Here is a 21,657-nt window from a genome sequence, read left to right as displayed (position 1 = left end):
TGGTGACTCCTAACATACAAGCCATCATGATGCACCTATAATTGGGATTATTTTCCCTATGAGGCCCTTTTTATAAAGTGTGCTAAGCAATTAGAGAGTTTTAGTTTGTGCTAAAAACTACTATGTTCTAAAACAACCAGTATGGAAAAAACCCTGTGCTAACTGGAAGATGGGGTGGGGACTATGTGGGATAGGTAAAGGAAATTGAGAGTTGATAGACTGCCTTTCTGTGGGTTTTGCAACTAAATTCAAAGCAGTTTACATAGTATATAGAGGTATTTATTTGTACCTGGGGCATTGGAGAGATAAATGACTTGCCCAGAGTCACAAGGCACTGCAATGTGAATTGAACCCAATTCCCCAGGAGCAAAGTCTATTGCACTAACCACTAGGCTACTCATTCACTCTCACTGAGGCTTGCTTTCTCCACCACTCCCTGCACCCTGCCATGGCTGCAAAACAAAATGGAAATGTGCACGGGGTCATAGTTCTGCATGCATTGCTGCTGTCTTCCCTCTTCCTCCCTCTCCCACCTCAGGATGTAACTTCCTGTTTCCAGGGAAGAGGAGGAGGAAGGAAGCTGGCAGTGGCATGTGCAGGACTACAGCCCTGTGCACATTTTTGTTTTGCAGCTGTGGCAGGGCATGGGGCACAGGGGGTGGAAAGAGTGAGAGAGAGAGGCAGGGCAGAGCACACTTGTGGTTCCTTCAAGTCGCCACAGAGGCGACCAGGAGGAGAGGCTAGTGGTTGGGTGCCTATGTCCCTACCCCTGACCAGGTAGGGGCAGCTCATTTGGGGGGCAATGTTCCCCCTCACACACCTCCAAACTACATCCATGCTGCAGACCCAACATTGGTCAGCACAACTGTCCAGAAGGTCACCATGACTTGACACTGCCTTGATGCAATTAGCATCAACAATTCATGATTTATATGTGTAAATACCTATAGCTATTGAAAATCTGATTTAAAAAAGCTGGGAGTTTCATGTCTAAATTGTGAATATGTGTATATGGCAAGAGGTATTGGTTTGGGTATGTTTTGGGTAAGGCTAAGGCTGGGTTAAAAAAATAAGTATGCCCCATTTCAGAAGGGGAATGCACATCTAGGCGTGCAGAAATCAATGCCAGGATTTAGTGAGTGTAACTTTCTCCTAAGCCACGGTCAACTTACTACATATTATGGATATACATAAACCAAAACATTTTTAGATTTATTCAGACTTTTTTCTGATTCTTGCTTGATTTTTGATAGTTTCAGACTTCTAATAAACTTTTTAACAGAATAGAATTTGTTAGTGTTTGCAAATCTGTTGTATGTGCATTAATTCATATTATAAAATATTTAAGGTATGTTAATGAACCAAATACACAGTAACACATGCAAAACTACTGCTTATGAGGAGTTTCAGAGATCCAAGCATCAGTCAAAAAGGAAAATCTTGGTAATTTTTTCCTACATCTTAATCTGGGCTTAATTTAATGCTGTTGCTTAACAATATGATTTCAGTGGTCATTGTCTAGTCTGGTAGAATGCAATGGAAAACAGATACTTGAGGATCCTAAAGAGAATAATAACTGCTGCTCAGTTTTTGAGATTTTATATATAAAGCATTAGGCAAGTAGGGAAAACTTGCAGAGGCATAGCTTCAGGAATGCAAACAAGAAATTATAGAAAGAGTACATGATGACATGTATAAGTTTGACAGTTGTGGTGGAAGGATGTTTTGGGATAATAGGGGCATATAGTTGTGGGGTTTATAGGTAGGATGTGTAGATAAGTGTATATGTAGAGGTAGATAATTTGTGAATAGGGACATGTGTGTGTGTGTGTGTGTGTATATATATATACTGGGCAGGGTACATGGGGTGTGTTCTGTGCATGGTGGGTATATGAGTTGGCTTGTATGTAGGTGTATGGGTGTAAGAATGTGAGGGCTGTGGTTTTGTGTCAAGTTCAAGTTGCATGTAGAAGTATGTGTGCAAGAGTGTAATGGAGTCTAAGTGTGTTTAGTGGATTTATGTGTGGGTTGGGGGGGGGGGGGGGTAGCAATTATTAAGATGGACTTGGGAAGATCCATTACTTAGTTCTAGAACAAGCAACTTAACATCTGTTTTACTGTTCTGAGATGTTGCCAGGAACTTGTGACCTGGATTGGCCACTGTTGGAGACAGGATACTTGGCTTGATGGACCTTCGATCTATTCCAGTATGGCAATACTTATGTTTATATTATCTTATGTTATGATAGGTGGATATATATATATATATATATATATATATATATATATATATATATATATATATATATATATATATATATCAGACAGGTGAGTATGGCTAAAGTACAGGAGGAAGAGGATTTTGTTTTGTTTCACTCATTCCTCTCTGTTCTTCCTATTCAATTTGTGGAGAATGTGGCTTGGTACCCCTCCCCCCTCCTCCTCCACCACCACCACCTAGAGACAGAGTGAGATTAACAGTTTTATGGGGAATTCCCAGTGAGAGGAACCATTTTGGGGGAAATTCTCAGGGAGAAGCTAGTGGGGAGTGAGGGGATGGGGAGTCCTTTATGATAGTACATTTGAATGCCCATTTAAAGGGACTAGGTTTTCCCAGCAGCTGGGAGACCCTGAAATCCTAAAGAAGTATGAAACAAGGGATCACAAACATAGAAGTAGCAGTGTGGATTTTGTACAATGAGGACAGAACAGTTGCTAACTGATGCTGAAGCAAAAATGTCTACCTCAAAGGGACTGCTCAAGCTGAAGTAAAGATTTGACAGTGCACTCCAAGACATTGTGGTTTATTCGGTAAGTCTGCAGGAAATACCTTGGGCCCTGAAGAGATATCCCATTCCCCTATCAAATAATTCACCCGGATGTTGAGTCTGAGAGCCAGAATAAAAAAAAAAAGAGAGAGACAGAGACAGAACCCAAAAAATATTGCATTCATTATATATATATATAGTTTTGAACATATGGAACTGACTGTCAGGAAAAATAGGCTATATTGGATTGTAAATACTGACACTTATACAGAGAGTATAAAAGGAAAATAATTTTGCAAATATATAACAGCATACTATACATGATTTATAGTGCCTTGTGTAAAAGTATGTGTAATGATAAGAACACATATTTTTATATTTTCAGGTGTAGGAATGTTTGGGTTAGGTTTTGGGTGAAACAAGCCTAAACAGTCATCTACTTGCCCTCTTAAAGCAGATGCCCTGTTATAAAATTACCCTCCATGTGTGTAAGTTATACATTTAAAGTTAAATGGGGGCTGCACCACTGAAATATTGACCCTTATACATTTACATTTTTTTTGCTATTAACCTGTTTCCTGCTTGTTTAAATGATTTGCTAATAACTGTCTCCTCAAAGCAGTTGCATTGCATGTGTTTTTAATAAAAAAAACTGTGGTGGATGTAAAAATAGTTCATTTGGGAAATCTGTCCTGCAGATGTCTGAAACATAAATCTGCCTGACAAGACCCACACTAATGGTTCTTCCAAATGCAGGAAAGCTCTGGAGACTAATTTTGATTGTAGCATTTTACCCAGATCTGATGCCTGAGACATTCCTCTCTGCTGTAAACTCTGCACTTGGACAGTGTCTGTGGAATGCTGAAGGTGGTCCAAGAATTTGATGAGGTTTTTCTTCCTCCAAATACATAGGTGCCTGCTCTTCAAGATGTGCTCTTCTAATTTGGAACCTACGTTAATTAAAACAAAGCAATACCAAAGCCAGAAAGGTTGTTTGAAAACTCAAACCATCTCAATAATAATGATAAAAAATAATACATAGAGACACTTGCACATGGTAATCTGCAAAGTTTTGATATGTGAAATAACACAAATTATGCTTAACTGTTCTGACAATGTACACTCTTCATTTTTCAGTCACTCAGTTATCCTCCAGTAACTCTACTCTATTAATACTAATTGGTAAGAGGTCAAGAAGTAGAACAAATATAATAACTCCAACTTAGCAATGTTTTACACTGGGTATAATTAATTTTTTTGCTTGTACTACTGCTATGAGGAGTTAGCAAAGTCCATTATTAATAATGTCATCTGGATGTGCTAAGGATTTCCCATGTAAGTTATATCATAATATATAGACTACACAGAAATAGATTGGACAGAGATAATACTCCATGGTTATTGCTTCAACATCATTGCATTCTCATTGATCATGTCGAGGGCAGGAGAGGTTTCTATTGGGGACAGCTCGACCTGTGGATCAGGTGAGGCACTGGATCAGGGCGCCGGTGATAAAGAGTGCCAAAATCCCGGTTCAGTCTACCTTCAAACTCCTAGAGGGATAGATGCTGCACTGGGATTTTGGCACTTTTTATCACCAGTTCTCTGAGTCAGTGCCTCACCTGGTCCAGCAGGAGGAGGAACTTGATAAAGAAGAAGAGATACTGGATCACAGGGCCTCAATGCAAAAGTTGGCTCAGGATGCCACAGTTCCTTGAACTGGCCCTGGTTTCTATTAATTATGGGGTTATTATTATTATTATATGTTACTTTTGTATCCCACATTTTCCCACCTATTTGCAGGCTCAATGTGGCTTGCATAGTACCGTAATGGCGTTCACCAGTTCCGGTATGAACAAATACAAGGTGTTATTGTGGTAGAATATGTTGGAATGTAATTGTATTTTACATGCATTGCCTGTCACCTATTATTTCTCTGTGATTACTCTGTGACCTCTGATGTGAATTACTTAGAGAGGTCACACAGCTATGCAACTTCCTGTGGGAGATAGATGCAGCACATGGAGCACATGGAGCACATGGAGCTCATGATCTCTCCTAACCTGAGAGGATCTATGGTGGTGTGAGCATCCATTACCATCTAAGCACATGGAAGGAGCTGATAATACAAATGTATAGTAATATGTATATATAAGCCTGTCTGATTATAATCTAACTGCAAACTGTGAGTAAACAGATGTTTTGTTACTTCAACTTTAAAGTGACTCAGCAGTGAATTATTCAGGGGTGAATGAGAGAGAGATGAAGAAAGAAATTAACATTTCTAAAGCTGAAGCTGTGTGTACTAAAATCTGCTAATTATTTACTACAAATAATCCAACAAAAGGGTTATGGGCCCAGGGTCCAGGAATTGAAAAAGAAGAGAAATATTACCAGGCAGAAAAAAAAAGGCCACATTTTTCTCTTAAGTTTTAAAGGAAAGATTCAGTCTGTCTCTCTCTCCCCCCACACAGCAGACAGAAGGCTAAGAAAATGGCTGAGGGAAGAAATTCACCATTGTTCTATTCTCTCAAGGTGCCTAGATTAACTGAGTTTAATTATCAGCAGTGGGAATTAAGATTCATATGTTCCTTCGAGCAAAAAGATTAGATATATGCTTAGACCAAGACAGAACAGCTGAAAATATGGCTGAATGGGACAATGCAAACTATTATGTGAAGTGCATGCTTTTGGAAGCTCTCTCAGAGAAACAAGCCATATTAGTGGAGGGAAAAGATACACCAAAGGACATTTTATATAAACTGAGAACTATGTATGCAACTACATATGCAAAGCAGCAACCAATTTGGTTGGCAGAGTTGAATGAAACCAAATTAAGGGATAAAAGTAAATGTAATGATCACATTATGCATCTTATGTCTTCATTTCAAAAGTTAGAACTTTCAGGAATTCCCATGTGTGATGCATTGAAAAGAGCATTTCTTTTTACCTCACTATCAAAGAAGTTTGATGTTTTTAGGTCTGTAAATGAGGCCATTGAAGGGCAATCTTTTGAACAGACAACATCAAAACTAAGGCAGGAATGCATAATAAATGATTCTGAGGAGATGTGTTCTCAAAGTCAGTCAGAGAGAAATGAAACAAATTTCTTGGCAAAGAACAGAGGAAGGCGGAGCTATGGGAAAACTCCACCCAAGGGCAAGCTGATTTGCTACTCATGTGGAAAGGAGGGACATGTATCTAAATGGTGTAAGGAAACACAAAACACTCCCTCTAGCTCACCTAAGCCAATGGAACTAAAGAATTTTCAAACCAGGAAATGTATGAAGGACAAAGATAAACACAAGGGCTTTCTAATGGCAGAAAAATCTTTGACTATGGTAAATAATAATTCAAATGAAAGTACTTGGATTTTGGATTCGGGGAGCACATGCCATTTAACCAATTGTAAGAATTTCTTTCAGGAAATGTGTCCAGAGGAAGGTATTCTTAAAACTGCAAACGCAGGGACTGCTAAGATCCAAGCAAAAGGTATTGGATTCTTAAAATGCAAAGTGTCTAATGAAGTTAAAGAAATTCCTGTAAGTGATGTCTTGTATATTCCCCAAGCAGTTTGCAATATGCTTAGTGTATCTACATTAGATAAGAAGGGATTTGTGATTCATTTTGAAAACAGTAAGTGCACAATCTCTAAAAATGATGAAGTGTATGCTGAAGCTTTTATGCATAATGATGTTTATAAGCTGAACATTTCAGGTGAAGCCTCACATATGGCGCAAGTAAGGAAGAATGATGGTAAATGTAGTCTGGAAATCTGGCATCGCCGCCTGGGACATCGTGATTCTAAGGTGATCCAGGATCTTTACAGTAAGCAACTGGCCACCGGCATTCAGATAAGTGCAGATGCTGGTAATATGGAGAAATGCATAGACTGTGTTACTCAAAAAGGTGTAAGACCCTCATTTCCTGCATACACAGGAAATAGGAGTAATAAAGTGCTGGACTTAATACACAGTGACTTATGTGGACCGTTTAATATCCCATCATTGGGAAATAACAGATTTGTGCTAATATTCTTGGATGATTTCTCTAGATATTGTGTGGCCTATTTGCTGAAAGAGAAAAGTCAAGTCACAGACATGCTGAAGAAATACGTAGCCATGGTGAGCAATAAATTTGAAAGAAAACCAAAGGTTCTTCAGACCGACAATGGTGGTGAGTTCACTTCACAAAGCATGCGCACATTTCTAGAACAAGAAGGCATTCAACATATCACAACAGTAGCTTATACACCAGAGCAAAATTCTGTTGCAGAGAGAAAATTTAGGTCACTTGTGGAAATGACCAGGTGTATGCTGTCAGATAGCAATCTCCCTAAAAGACTATGGGGGGAAGCCATTCTCACAGCAGTGTACCTACAAAACAGAATGCCAACTAAAGGCGCTGAGCGCACACCACATGAGACATGGCATGGTAGGAAGCCAAACCTGTCACACATAAGAACATTTGGAAGTACAGCATATGCTCATATACCAAAGCAAAGAAGGCATAAGCTGGATTCCACAACAGAAAGGGGCATTTTAGTTGGCTATGCTCCAGGACACAAAGGATATAGAATTTTGAATCTGAAAACTGGCATTGTTGGCATAAGACATGTTACATATTTTGATGAAAACAAAAGGGTTGATAAAGGCTGGATTATCCCAGATGAGCCTTATCATCCAGAATATGAAACTAGAACCATAATAGACATGCCAGTGTATATAAATGCCATACCAAGGCAGATGTCTGAAAGCAACTCACCTGTATCTAACGAGGAACAGGCAGAGGAAGCAGACACAGAAAGGATCATTGAAGAAGACAGTACAGTTGGAGAAGGGGAATCAATTGGAGAAGGACTCTCAGATTTAGAGGATGCGGAAAGGTCAGACCAACCTGTAGTCAGACGCTCATCCAGGGAAAACAAAGGTGTTCCACCCCCAAGACTGTCTTACTTAACAAAGTCAGCAGAAGCTCAAGAGCCCTTAACATGGGATGAGATTGAGAAAATGTCAGCAGAAGAAGCTGCTGAATGGCATAAAGCTGCACAAGAAGAAATTGATGCATTGGATAAAAATAATACTTGGATTCTTACAGAATTACCTCCTGGCAAGAAAGCTATAGGATGCAAATGGGTATTCAAGTTAAAAAGGAATGCACAAGGAAAAGTGGAAAGGTATAAAGCCAGATTAGTGGCAAAGGGATATCTTCAAAAATATGGAGAAGATTTTGATGAAGTGTTTGCACCTGTAGTGAAACACACGACAATCAGAACACTTCTGAGCATTGCAGTCTCAAAAGGCATGCAAGTCAACCACATTGATGTGAAAACAGCGTTTCTTCACGGAGATATAACTGAAGACTTGTACATGGAACAACCAACAGGTTTCATAAATACAAAACAAAGACAGCTAGTGTGTAAATTAAACAAAGGTCTTTATGGATTAAAGCAAAGTGCAAAATGTTGGAATGATAAATTGCATGAAATATTGACAAATTTAGGATTTAAGCAAGGTGAAGCAGATAAATGCTTGTACACTAGGTGCACAAATGGACAATATGCATACATTTTAGCTTTTGTTGATGATCTGCTCATTGCAAGCGAAAGTGAGCAAGAGTACAAGGACATTGTAAAGTGTTTAAACCTAAATGTTGAGATAAAAGAACTTGGTAATGTGTCATACTATCTTGGTATAGAAATTGAGAAACAAAATGATGGTTCTTATCTTCTAAGCCAGAAGCAGAAAATAAATGAGCTTATTGAAAGTTTAGGTATGCAAGATGCCCAAGTTGTAAGCACTCCCATGATCACTGATTTTCTGAAGGATGAAACAGTAAGAGAACCTTTACCAGATAACATCCAATATAGATCAGCCATAGGTAAGCTTTTATATCTAGCTACCACATACAGGGCTGATATAGCAAATGCAGTAGGAATTTTGAGCAGAAGGGTCAGCTCACCTACCAAATCAGATTGGACTGCAGTTAAAAGAATGGTAAGGTATTTAAAGGGTACCATTGATTGTAAATTAAAGATTTCAGCCAATAGTAATCCAAAACTAATATGTTACTGTGATTCAGATTGGGCAGGGGATCATTCTGATTATAAATCCACAAGTGGATATGTGTTTATGTATGGAAATGTACAAATTTCATGGGCCAGTCATAAACAAAGTATTGTGAGTTTGTCTTCTACAGAAGCTGAATACGTGGCTGTATCGGAAGCGTGCAGAGAACTGATGTGGATTGAAAAACTTTTGCTGGATTTTGGAATAGCTGAACAGAGACCAATCCAGATAATGGAAGATAATCAGAGCTGCATCCGACTGTCACAGAATGACAAGGTTCAGTCACGCACCAAGCACATCGCAACGAAATACCACAACGTGCGAGAGTTGGCGAAAGAAGGGGTCATCAGTCTACACTATTGTCACACCAGTGAGATGACAGCTGACATCATGACCAAACCGTTACCCAGAGAACATTTTGTGAATCTGCGTATAAAGCTTGGACTTTGTATGAATAAATAATTGCATGACAGTTATGCATGAGAAGGGGTTTGTTGGAATGTAATTGTATTTTACATGCATTGCCTGTCACCTATTATTTCTCTGTGATTACTCTGTGACCTCTGATGTGAATTACTTAGAGAGGTCACACAGCTATGCAACTTCCTGTGGGAGATAGATGCAGCACATGGAGCACATGGAGCACATGGAGCTCATGATCTCTCCTAACCTGAGAGGATCTATGGTGGTGTGAGCATCCATTACCATCTAAGCACATGGAAGGAGCTGATAATACAAATGTATAGTAATATGTATATATAAGCCTGTCTGATTATAATCTAACTGCAAACTGTGAGTAAACAGATGTTTTGTTACTTCAACTTTAAAGTGACTCAGCAGTGAATTATTCAGGGGTGAATGAGAGAGAGATGAAGAAAGAAATTAACATTTCTAAAGCTGAAGCTGTGTGTACTAAAATCTGCTAATTATTTACTACAAATAATCCAACAGAATAAGGTTATGTTTAGTTCATTAGCTTTATTTCCATCAACATGGATACATGAAACCTGAAACTGCTCCAAAGGATTCTTTCTCTACCATCAACCCTACTAGAGATCTTTCTGGGTCTCTAATTGTGAAGAGGACGTCATCTAGAAATAGAGATACCTTATATTTTCAATCTGACTCCATGAGATCTGGTCATTTCTCCTTAACCTTTGCACCAGCTGCTTTATGACCATAGCAAATAACAGAGGCGAAAGAGGAAGACCATGGTGAACACTTCTCTTTGGAGCAAAAGAGGAGTGGGAACAGAACCAGGCTCTTCAGTGAACAGACCAAAGACGTTCCAGATTCAAAATACAATTTATTTAATGAAGACTCTACAAGGTACCTGTTTCGGCAATAAAAGTGCCTTCTTCAGGAGTCTATATAGATGTAAAAACATATAAAGATATCTTAATAAAAACATATTAATAAAAAACACATATAATATAATCATTAAACAATCTTGTGTGAATAAATAATTAAAAGGTGATGAAGGACAAATGGAATCAAATAACTGGTGTATACTTATGACATTTAAAATGCAGCTTAGACATCAAGATACAATCGACAGTGAAAGAAAAATACTGTAAAATACATTGTGTAACGCATGGAGGAAAGTTATAATCAAAAGAAATACAATCGAAATAAGATGAAATAGAATACCTATTGTATACTTATAACATTTAAAATATAGTTTAAACATCAAAATACAATCGGCAGTGAAAGATAAAGATAACAAAACAATTACTGTAAAATACATTGTACAAAGCATGGAGAAAAGTCTCAAAAAACAGTATCAATACTAACCTCAATACTTTGTCTCAAGGGGTTAGTAGACAAACAGGCTCATTTTCGAAAGAGATAGATTTCCAAAAAGTGATATAAATCGGCATTTGGACGTCCATCTCACAGAGACGTCCAAATCGGTATAATCGGAATCCGATTTTGGACGTCTTTCTCTGAAGTCTGTCAGAAGGACGTCCAAATCTTGAGGGAGTGTATCAGGGGTGTGTTTGAGGTGGGACTTGGGCGTTCCTAAGACTTGGATGTCTTTGAGCCATAATGGATAAAAGCAAAGATGTCCAGAACTAAAACTTGGACGTTTTGAGCTAGACCTGTTTTTATTACGAATAAGGCACAAAAAGGTGCCCAAAATGACCAGATGACCACTGGAGGGAATCAGGGATGACCTCCCCTGACTCCTCCAGTGGTCACTAACCCCCTCCCAACCCCAAAAATTGTGATGAAAAACATTATTTGCCAGCCTCTATGCCAGCCTCAAATGTCATACTCAGGTGCATTACAGCACCATGCAGGTGCCTGGAGTAATTTAGTAGTAGGTGCAGTGCACTTCAGACAGGTGGACCCAAGCCCATACCCCCACTACCTGTTACACTTGTGGAGGAAACTGTGAGCTCTCCAAAACCCACCATAAATCCACTGTACCCACATATAGGTGCCCACTCACCCATAGGGGTTATGGTAGTGGTGTACAGTGCACACAAGGTAAGGGAGCAATGGTCAGATGTGTACCTAGGAGCTTTTCATGAAGTCCACTGCAGTGCCCCCTAGGGTGCCCGATTGCTATCCTGGCATGTCAGGGGGACCAGTCTACTAGAAATGCTGGCTCCTCCCACATCCAAATGGCTTGACTTTGGATGTTTTAGAAATGGGCGTCTTTGTGTTCAAAAATGGCCAAAAATCTAAGATTTCCAAATCGTCAAACGTCCAAATCGCAGGATGACTATGGTATTTTCGAGCACAAAAGACAGATGTCCATCTTTTTTGAAAATTACCTTCTCCCCGCTTCGGAATTTGTACGTCTTTGTAAAACATCCAAATTCACACTTAGATGTTTATTTTGAAAATGCCCCTCCACGTGTACAAAATAGAGTCGCTTGGGAGTAAAGTACTGGTCTAGAAAGATATGTAAATACCACAATGAAATGAGTAGAATCACGGCAAAGAATAAGAAAGAAAGAAGGTGACTGAACTACGATTGTGTGCGTTTACAGAACTAGAGGAGTGGAAGTGCAGCGGTGTGTGAGGGTGGGAAAAAGACAATAAAAGGGTAGTGTGGAAGGGAGTGACTCCGTAATGTGGTTCTGTATTGTGGAAAAATCAAATGGGAGCGCAGGGTGAATTGAAAATAGAACTGTAAACGGTGCTGAAAGGATAAAAAAACAAAACAAAAACGCCGGTCAGAAGTAATGAATTAGATTCTAAAGCCGAAGAAAACAGAGAGCAATGCATGAAAGTGTGGAGAGAGTATACCTATGATCAATTGCTGTGGATTACATCAATCACGAAGGCATAATGGGTAGAAAAATGGAAATGAATGTTGTGCATAAATGGGGGGAGTGCAGTGGACAATGTTGTGCAATAAGTGAAAATCTTATATAAAATCATTTATGGAAAGTACATCTACGAGGCGGTAATATAGGCTGTAAGGCAGCAGAGTGAGCAGAAGTGAGGTGTAGGAAAACCAATATGGCTACTGTCTCTAAGGTGTAGAAAACAACATTAAATTTACTGTCTCTGAGATGGAGAGAGGAAGGGAAGAAGGAACTGGACATGTAGTAGATGTCATGTGTTTTCTGAGGCTTGCTGCCCTATGCCAAGAGTTAGCCTTATTAGGCTGCTGGCTACTATCCTGGTTAGTATTTTTGTATCAAGATCTAGCAATACTGTAAAATGGGCCTATATGATCCACATAGCAATGCTCTCTTTTCCATTCTTATGAATTAATGTTACCCCCTACCAGTTTCATCAAATGAGGAAGTAGGGCACACCCCTCTCCTGGAAGATAAAAAAGCTCACTAAAATGCTCAGTATTAGATGTCAGAAGGTTTTATGAAAGTTCACTGTAAAGCTGTCCAAACTGGCTGACTTTTCCAGCATCATGTGTCTGATAGCTTTCTCAACTTCTGGCTTTATAATCAAGCATTCCAACCAGTCTGCTTGGGTAGCCGAGTCCTTTTCAAATAGTGTTCATTCTTATTCTCCCCAGATTCTCTTCAGGAGTGTACACATTTTCGTAAAACTCCACAAATCTTACCCAAATGAGCTCCTCTTGTTATCAGTTTCCCCATCCCCCTTTAATCTTCAACATATTTTTTGTGATTCCTTTAAGTCTTGTTTATGAGCCAATAATGTGCTGGCTTTATTGTTAAACTCAAAATATTTTGGCGAACTCTATTCAGATTGTATTTCAACTTTTCCATTTGAATTGCACTGAGCTCCTGTCTGGCCAGTAATAATTGTGTATGAACATCCTATAAATATCCCTGTTCCCCGAGCTCAGGTATTAGAGTTGAGCTTCTGCTCTCCAGCATGCTTCTCCTTATTTTATCAGTCACCAAAGCTATAAACTTTTTCTTATTACCTTCTTTAAGCCTTCCTAAATTGTCTAGGGAGAGAATTCACCCAGACTATTAAATCTTACATTCTCTTATATGTCTCAATCAGCTTCACAACTTCTTGGTCACATGACTATCATTCAGCTGCCAATAGCAATCCCTTGATTTAGGTGCACTCACCTCCATCTTACGCTACACCAGGAAATGGTAAATGGTCATGGATTTGATATACTGCCTTTCTGTAGTACAAAGTTTTTATTATATGCATGTAACTGAACCTATATCTACTTCACTTGCTTTCTGAACCAGTCTCCTCTCTACCAATATCATCTTGGATAGGAATAATTCACCTGTGACTAGAATAAATATTCTCCTGAGTTTTAAAAAGAAAAACACTATTAAGTTAAGTACCTCCAATAGGCTCCTCAATTTTCTTTGATCCTGCTTCCTGCTTGTCTTTGACTCCCCTATTCCTGAAATATCTAAATCTGGATTGAACATAAAATTAAAATTCTCCCTCCACCAAGCATTCAAAAAACATTCCTCTGATGAATATGAGGCAAACACATTAACTATAGTAGTTACACTCAATAAAAGAAGCTATTACTACATGGAATCAACCCTGTCCATCTCTACGTACATGTGAAGGGCAATTCTATAAGTACAGAGGTTCCAAGTTACCAAAGTTCCAGGAGGAAGATTTCTGCATTATTTTTTCTTTTTGTTACATTTGTACTCCATGCTTTCCCACTCATGGCAGGCTCAATGCGGCTTACATGGGGCAATGGAGGGTTAAGTGACTTTTATGGGATGTGCAGCACCAATTTCAATGGGCAGAATCAGGGACTATAAATATACCACACTGCTTTGGGATATGTTTAAAGCAGAACTAGCCAAAAAGTCTCACTCTTGGGAAAAGTTAACTTGGCAACTCTATAACTAGATGGACACAGTTAGGAACCCCTTGTGCACTCTGGCAGGAATAGGGTGCCAAGGGGGACCTTGAGGAGATCCACGAGAAGAGAGCCTTGAATCAAAGCAGCCCCTAGTGCGCCAAGACATATGACAAGGCTTGGGTTGCTTATTATCCTTGGGCTAATTATCAATGGCTCTCCATTTCCTAGGATAGGGTGAGCCAGGAACCTGGGGTTAATAATTGCAGATGGTCATAAGGACATAAGAACATAAGTGTTACCATACTGGAACAGACCGAAGGTCCATCAAGCCCAGTATCCTGTTTCCCAACAGTGGCCAATCCAGCTCACAAATACCTGGCAAGATCCCAGAGCAGTAAAACAGATTTTGTAGTGCTTATCCTAGAAATAAGCAGTGAATTTTCCCAAAACCAGCTTAATAATGGCTTATGGACCTTTCTATTAGGAAATTAGCCAAACCTTTTTTAAACCTTGCTAAGCTAACTGCTTTTACCACATTCTCTGGCAACAAATTCCAGAGTTTAATTGCATGTTGAGTCAAGAAATATTTTATCCGGTTTGTTTTAAATTTACTACTTAGTAGCTTCATTGTGTGCCCCCTAGTCCTAGTATTTTTGGAAAGAGTAAACAAGTGATTCACTTTTACCTGTTCCACTCCATTCAGTATTTTATTGGCCTCTATCATATCTCTCCTCGACCGTCTGCTTTCCAAGCCTGAAGAGCCTTAACCACTTTAGCCTTTCCTCATAGGGAAGCTGTCCCATCCCTTTTATCAGAGATGGGTAGTAACAAAGTACTTTGTTACAGTACTTTTCCTTGTAATGAGTTACATTTTTTTGCAATACTTTTTACTTGTAACAAGCTACAATTAATAACAAAGTATAAATTTGAAAAGTAGTTTAAAAAAAGTATCTTTCATGCCTCTGCTTCTCCCCCTCTACAGGCTTTCCTAGTGATGTCAAATGTGGCTTGCAGCTGATTGGGCCTAAACTTCCAGTCCCAAAAACAGCTGAATTTGCACCAAATGTTCGAGCCCAATCAGATGCAAGCCAGGGTTCGACAGCACCTGGAACCTCTAGTCTCCACCCTTTACACCTGCCCAGAACAACTGTTGATTGGCTATTACTTTGCTGTTTATCAGGCTCAGCTGCCTCCCCAGCCTGAACCACATCTTCACTGTGTGCAGGGACTGCTCCCTCTCCCCTCCCATCCACCATGACCCTGCAGCACAGTCTTGCTCCCTTCCTCCTGCTGTACCTCTGCTGGGCTCATGCTAATAAGCTACCATGGGACCCAGTTCTCTGCAGTGCTGCTAGTGCTTCCTGCACCAAGTCCGTCTCCTCTGGCGTAAATTTCTGGGACTGGCGCAGGAAGCACTAGCGGTGCTGCAGAGAGCTGCATCCTGCCTGTCTCCCTGGTAGTTTATTAGCATGGGTCCAGCGGACGTGCAAGGGGGGGGGGAGGAATTGAGAATGTGATATAGGGCCACAGTGGATGGGAGGGGAGAGAGAGAGAGTGACAAAGAGAGATGGGCTATACTGCAGAAAAGGTGGAGAGACACTATGGGCTGGGAGGGGAGAGAAATTGGTCAAGATTGGATAGGTGGGGAGGGGGAGAGAAATGAGGCGACTGGATGAGAGGGGAGGAAGAGAGAGAAAGAGTGACAGAGAAATGGGTGATACTGGATAATGGGGGAGGGGGAGAAACAGAGGCTATGGGCTGGGGAGAATGAGAGAAATTGGGCAAGACTGGATAGGTGGGGACATAGGAGTCAACTTTTCAAAATGATTGGGGATGCCATAGCCAATAGAAATTACCCCTCCCTGGACACAGTCAAAGGGTTTGCCCATATTGGGGGTGCTCAAGTACCCACAGCATTCACAGAGCTGGAACAGATCAGTGTTGGAGCTGGTTATAGTAACATAGAGGGGAATAATCGAACGGCGCCTGCGAAATATATGGCCGGCGATGTATTTTGGCGGCTCGGCAAACAGCTGGCCAGACCCGTATTTTCGAAAAAGATGGCCGGACATCTTTTGTTTCAATAATACGGTTCCGGCCAGCCAAATGCATTGGATTTGGCCGGGGTTTGAGATGGCCGGCTTAGTTTTTTAGCGATAATAGAAACTTATGTCGGCCATCTCAAACCCCGGCCAAATTCAAGGCATTTGGCCATGGGAGGAGCCAGCATTTTTAGTGCACTGGCCCCCCTGACATGCCAGGACACCAACCGGGCTCCCTAGGGGTCACTGCAGTGGACTTCAGAAAAGCTCCCATGTGCATAGCTCCCTTACTTTGGGAGCTGAGCCCCCCAACCCCCCCCCCCCCCCAAAAAAAACCCCCCACTACTCACAAATGTACTGCACCCACTAAAACTGCTCCAGGGACCTGCATACAGCCTCTAGGACTTATTGCTGCTGTATAACTTTGGCACACCAGTTCACCTGAAGACGAATCTCTCTGAAAAAGTCCTTTCTTGAAATAACCACGTTTACTCACAGTTAACTGCAGATCAGAGGTTGTGCCCCACTGGCAAAGAGTCCCCTGGTACTAAGATTAGCAGTAGGTCAGAGCTGGCACAATGGTGTACAATGTCCTCTTTCAGCACCATTCAAGGTAAGAACTAAGTTCTGTAACGTGGGTAACACAGGAAAGGGAACTAAAACTGGCTTACAAAAATGGCCACTACCGCATGGACTACAACAGGAAACAAAACAGGGCACACTCTGACCCAGTAAGCAGGGGGAAAAGCAGAGCCTACCAACTACCAATACCTACACCCACCACAATGCATTGTTGATGTGACTCTGCAGTGCAAATAACAGAAAAGGTGCCACACTCACCCCAGAGCCACATCACAAGCAGGCAAAGGCTGTCAGAGGACAGAACACATTCTGCTGTCATGGAGGTGGGTACGGCATTTAAGGCTGGCAAAAAGTATTTGTAACCTGTTTTTTATGCTGGGAGGGGGTTGGTGACCACTGGGGGAGTACGGGGAGGTCATCCCCGATTCCTTCCGGTGGTCATGTGGTCATTTCGGCCACCTTTTTGAAGCTTGGACCTGAAAAAAAGGGACCAAGTAAAAGCGGCCAAATGCTCTTCATCGCCGGGTTTTTTTCCATTATGGGCTAAAGCCGGCCATTTCATAACCCCGCCCATGCCCGCCCATGTCCCGCCTTTGCGTCGCTACCGACACGCCCCCTTGAACTTTCGCCGGCTCTGCGACGGGAAAGCGGCGATGGTGTCAAAATAGCAGCTTTCGATTATACCGATTTGGCCGCTTTTGCGAGATCGCCGGCCATCTCCCAATTTGTGTCGGAAGATGGCCGGCAATCACTTTCGAAAATGAGCTGGCTAGTAACATAGTAGATGACGGCAGAAAAAGACCTGCATGGTCCATCCAGTCTGCCCAACAAGATAACTCATATGTGCTACTTTTGTATAGTAGAAGAGGTGAAGAAGACAGAAGAAGAAGAAAAAAAAATGACACATGGACTGGAGACCCTTGGAAAGAGATTTAAAAGAAGACAGGAAAGCAGTAGCTAGAGACAATCAGAAAAAATAAATAACCAGATAGCAAAGGTAGAAAAGTGAATTTTATTAGTCCACTTTAAAAGTTAATAAAGAAAAGAAAAAAAAAGGTGACATCTTTTATATTGGACTATATACAATTTTTGACTTACTTTTAGAGACCAAAACCTACTTCTTCAAGTCAGGACAGTATATTGCTGCAATAGTATGCTTGTCCTGACTTAAGGAAGGAGGTTTTCACCTCCAAAAACTAGTCAAAAATGTCATGTTAGTTCAATAAAAATGTATCACCGTATTTTCTGTTTTTGTTTTATTTGTTAATTTTTAATGTAGCAATTAGAATAAGCAAGTTTTTGAAATTTACACCTGCTCTCTTAGTGCCCCGTTCACTGAGCCGCGCTAGGGGCACGTTAGTGCTTTTAGCGCGCACTACTACTACTTATAATTTCTATAGCGCTACTAGATGTACGCAGCTCTGTACACTTGAACATGAAGAGACAGTCCCTGCTTGACAGAGCTTACAATCTAATTAGGACAGACAAACAGGACAAACAGGAGATAAAGGAATATTAAAGTGAGGATGATAACATAAAGGTTCTGAACAAGTGATCAAGGGTTAGGAGTAAAAAGCAGCATCAAAAAGGTGTTAATGCAAGCTAACTGTGTAGGCGCCCACAATATTCCTATGGGTTGTAGGGAATTACTCATTGGGTAGCTTTGCCCAGAAGAGTTATTCATCTATAAATGCTTATAGGGTGCCTACACAGTTGGCGTGCTAATTTTATGCATGCGCTAAAAATGCTAGCACACCTTAGTAAGCAGGGCCCTTTAAATTTTGCATGGTACAAAGGGACGTGTCACTGTTTCTATTTCTTTGGTTTTGTACTGTATGCAGAGCATGGCTTCTTGGGGGTTCAGTTTAATGTTTGTCTACATATTTCTGTTTTTAGTTTGTGGTTACTCATCTGTACTTCATGGGGGGCTACCTCTGTTCAGATGTGAAAAGGGCTGGGTATTCTGTTAACATCAAGTGTAGAATTAATCTCTGCTAATCCAAGCTTGTTTTATTTTCCAATAAGTGTATAAATGTTCTTCTGCCCATTGCAATGCTCAGGGTATTGTTTTTCTCTAGGAAGGACCTTGTGTGACCCACTGGAAGTTTGCTTGTAAACATACTAGATTCTGTGGTCCAACTTGTTAAGAATACTTTTTACTTTGTAGTAAAAAAGTAGTTTTATGAGCTGTATTTTATTACTTTTACTTGAGTATTTTTTGGGGATAAGACTTTCTACTTTTACTTCACTGCTGTTGAAGCCAGTACTTTTACTTTTTACTTAAGTACTTTTATTTATTTATTCATTCATGACATTTATACCCCACATTAGCCCGAAATAGACTCAAGTTCAATGTGGTTTTCAAACAAACAATAAAGTGAATAAAACACTCCTCTCCCCTGCCCTGTCCTGCCCTGTATGCACCCATACCCAGTGACCCTCCTTTTCCCTGCCCTCCATTCACCCATGTCCAGCAGTGCCCCTCCTCTCCCCTGCCCTGAATGCACCCATACCCAGTGACCCTTCTCTCCCCTGCCCTGCATGCACCCATACCCAGCGACCCTTCTCTCCCCTCCATCCCCAAATGCCCAGCGACTCCCTTCTCACCCCGCCTCCCCCTCCCGAGTTGTTTGGCAAATTCTCCTCCCTCCCTCCTCCCTCCCTCTGGATCCGGTCCCTCACGTCACTGACCCAACCTGACTCTTCGAATTCTTCGGGGCAGGCAGTCTTGCCTGCCTGCTGCCAGCGCTGACTCTCCCCTGTTTTCTTCAATTGAAGTATATTCATCAACTGGGGTCTATGAGTGTCAAGACTTGTTTAAAGTTACTCATGCTTAGAAACGATTGCTGTGTATTGCTGTAGAAGTTTCCAATTGTCCATGTGCAGAATCTGCAGAGTGTTCAAAATCTGACTGCAAGGATAGAGATAGGGTTCAATGTTTGTCAGTATTTGACTCTAGTATTGCCTACTTTGCGTTGGTTGTCAGTAGAGCAAAGAATATGTTTTAAAGCTCCGTGTCTGTTTTTCACAGTGTTTGCAGGGGTATACCCTACCAGGCAGGGACGTAGCCAGACCTTGGCGGGACGGGGGTCCAGAGCCTAAGGTAGGAGGGCACATTTTAGCCCACCTCCCCTAGCCGCCGACCCTCCCCCCCACCGCCGACCCTCCCCCGCTACTTTCAGATCCCCCTTCCGCCGCCAACCCTCCCCCACCACTTTTGACCCCCATCGCCACCGCTGCCGCCATCAGGTACCTTTGCTGGTGGGGGTCCCAAACCCCTGCTAGCTTTAGTCTTCTTCAGCGCCGGTCTATGGCGCGTTCGCTGATCTGTGCTGTGAGTCCTGACTGACGTCCTGCATGCACGTCCTGCACGTCAGTCAGGACTCACAGCACAGATCAGTGAACGCACCAGAGACTGGCACTGAAGAAGACTAAGGCTGGTGGGGGTTGGGTACCCCCGCCAGCAAAGGTACCTGGCGGTGGCGGGGGAGCAGCGGCGATGGTGGAAAGGGGTAAAAAATGGCGGGGGGGGTCAAAAGTAGAGGGGGTCAGGGCTAAATCTGTGGGGGCCCATGCCCCCGTGGCCCCACCTAGCTACGCCCCTGCTGCCAGGACATTGCACTCTGCTCTGATCCTTAATAGAACCCTCCTTTCATGATGTTAGACATGCTGTTTCAAGGGAAGGGGCTTTTTCTTTTTTTGCTTTGGTCTTAGGTTGTGAAACAATTTTCCTTTAGAAATCAGGCTGTCAGAAATATATTTGATTTTTTTCAATGTAAGCTCAAGACATTTTTCTTTCAGAAGGCTTATGCGGCTAGGCTCTTATGAGTTGCATAGTTGATGGCTCTTTGTAAGTAGATAAGAAGGATGAATGTTGTTTGAAGATGTGATGTGGATGGTAGCTTTATGTTTTTATTAGTGACCCCCCTCCCCCCTCCCCCAGGGCAGGTTTATTGAGAATAAGGAGATAGAAGAAATCCTGCTAAAGTGCTGTTAAAACACAAACAGGTTTATTCTTTCTGAGTTCATAACTGTCAGTTTGCTTGCCTTAGTAGAGCTGCACAGGAATGTGGCTGTTGAACGTTGTTATATTGCAGGAGGGAGATGGGCCCTGCAGCTCTGCCTGCATGTAAATGTGGACAGGCAGAGTGCTGGGGGCTTTTTTTTACACAATAAGAGTGGATTAATTCACTGAAGGGAATAAAGCTTGTGGGATCCATGATGCACACACATTGGATAGAGAGAGCTGGATCAGAATAAGGGAATTAAAAAAGCTACTCTCCATGAGCTTAGGGGGTGAGGGAGATTGGTGGTATGGCTAGGAGTTCACAATGGGATTTGGTTTTGTGTTCACCTTTGGGAATGGTCTTAACTTCTAGATAAGATGGGAGACAGCCCTTTAGAAGGGAAACCCTGTTACTGGTGGCTGCAGAGCCCTGTTAAGTAATTCTGAACCACAGCAGGTAGAGTACCCTTAGAGGAAGAGTGATTGTCTTTGGGAATACTGTTCAAGGCACAGAGGTCTTTGGGAGCAGCTCAGGTAGAAGAAGAAGCAGCAGCCCTTTGGAGCACTGCTCAAGGCAAGAAGGCCTTTGGGAGCAGCTCAGGGTAGAATAAAAGGGCCTGTGGGGGCACTATCAGTGCCTAGGGCTGAGAAGAGCGGAGGTAACTCTCTAGTGGGGAACCCTGGTACTGGTGCTTGCAGAGCCCTGTTAAGGGTTGATAAGCCTGAACCCCAGCAGGGAGAAATCCCAGAAGCTCCTCTTGAAGAAAGGACAGTGAGGGACAAGGCCTCCGGGGTGTGGTTACCACTAGGGGCCAAGCAAGGGAGGAGACTCCTTGGATGTGACCAGCACTAGGAGCCTAGCAAAGGAGAACAGCTCTTGGGAGGGGTGAGATCTGAGGGTACTGGGAGAGCGTGGACTTGCAAGGAAAGGAGAAGAGGGACTTAGACA

Source organism: Microcaecilia unicolor, chromosome 1 (genome assembly GCF_901765095.1).
Source record: "Microcaecilia unicolor chromosome 1, aMicUni1.1, whole genome shotgun sequence".
Lineage (NCBI taxonomy): Eukaryota > Metazoa > Chordata > Amphibia > Gymnophiona > Siphonopidae > Microcaecilia > Microcaecilia unicolor.
The sequence above is the reverse complement of the archived record's forward strand: the minus strand, read 5'-3'. Positions refer to the sequence as shown.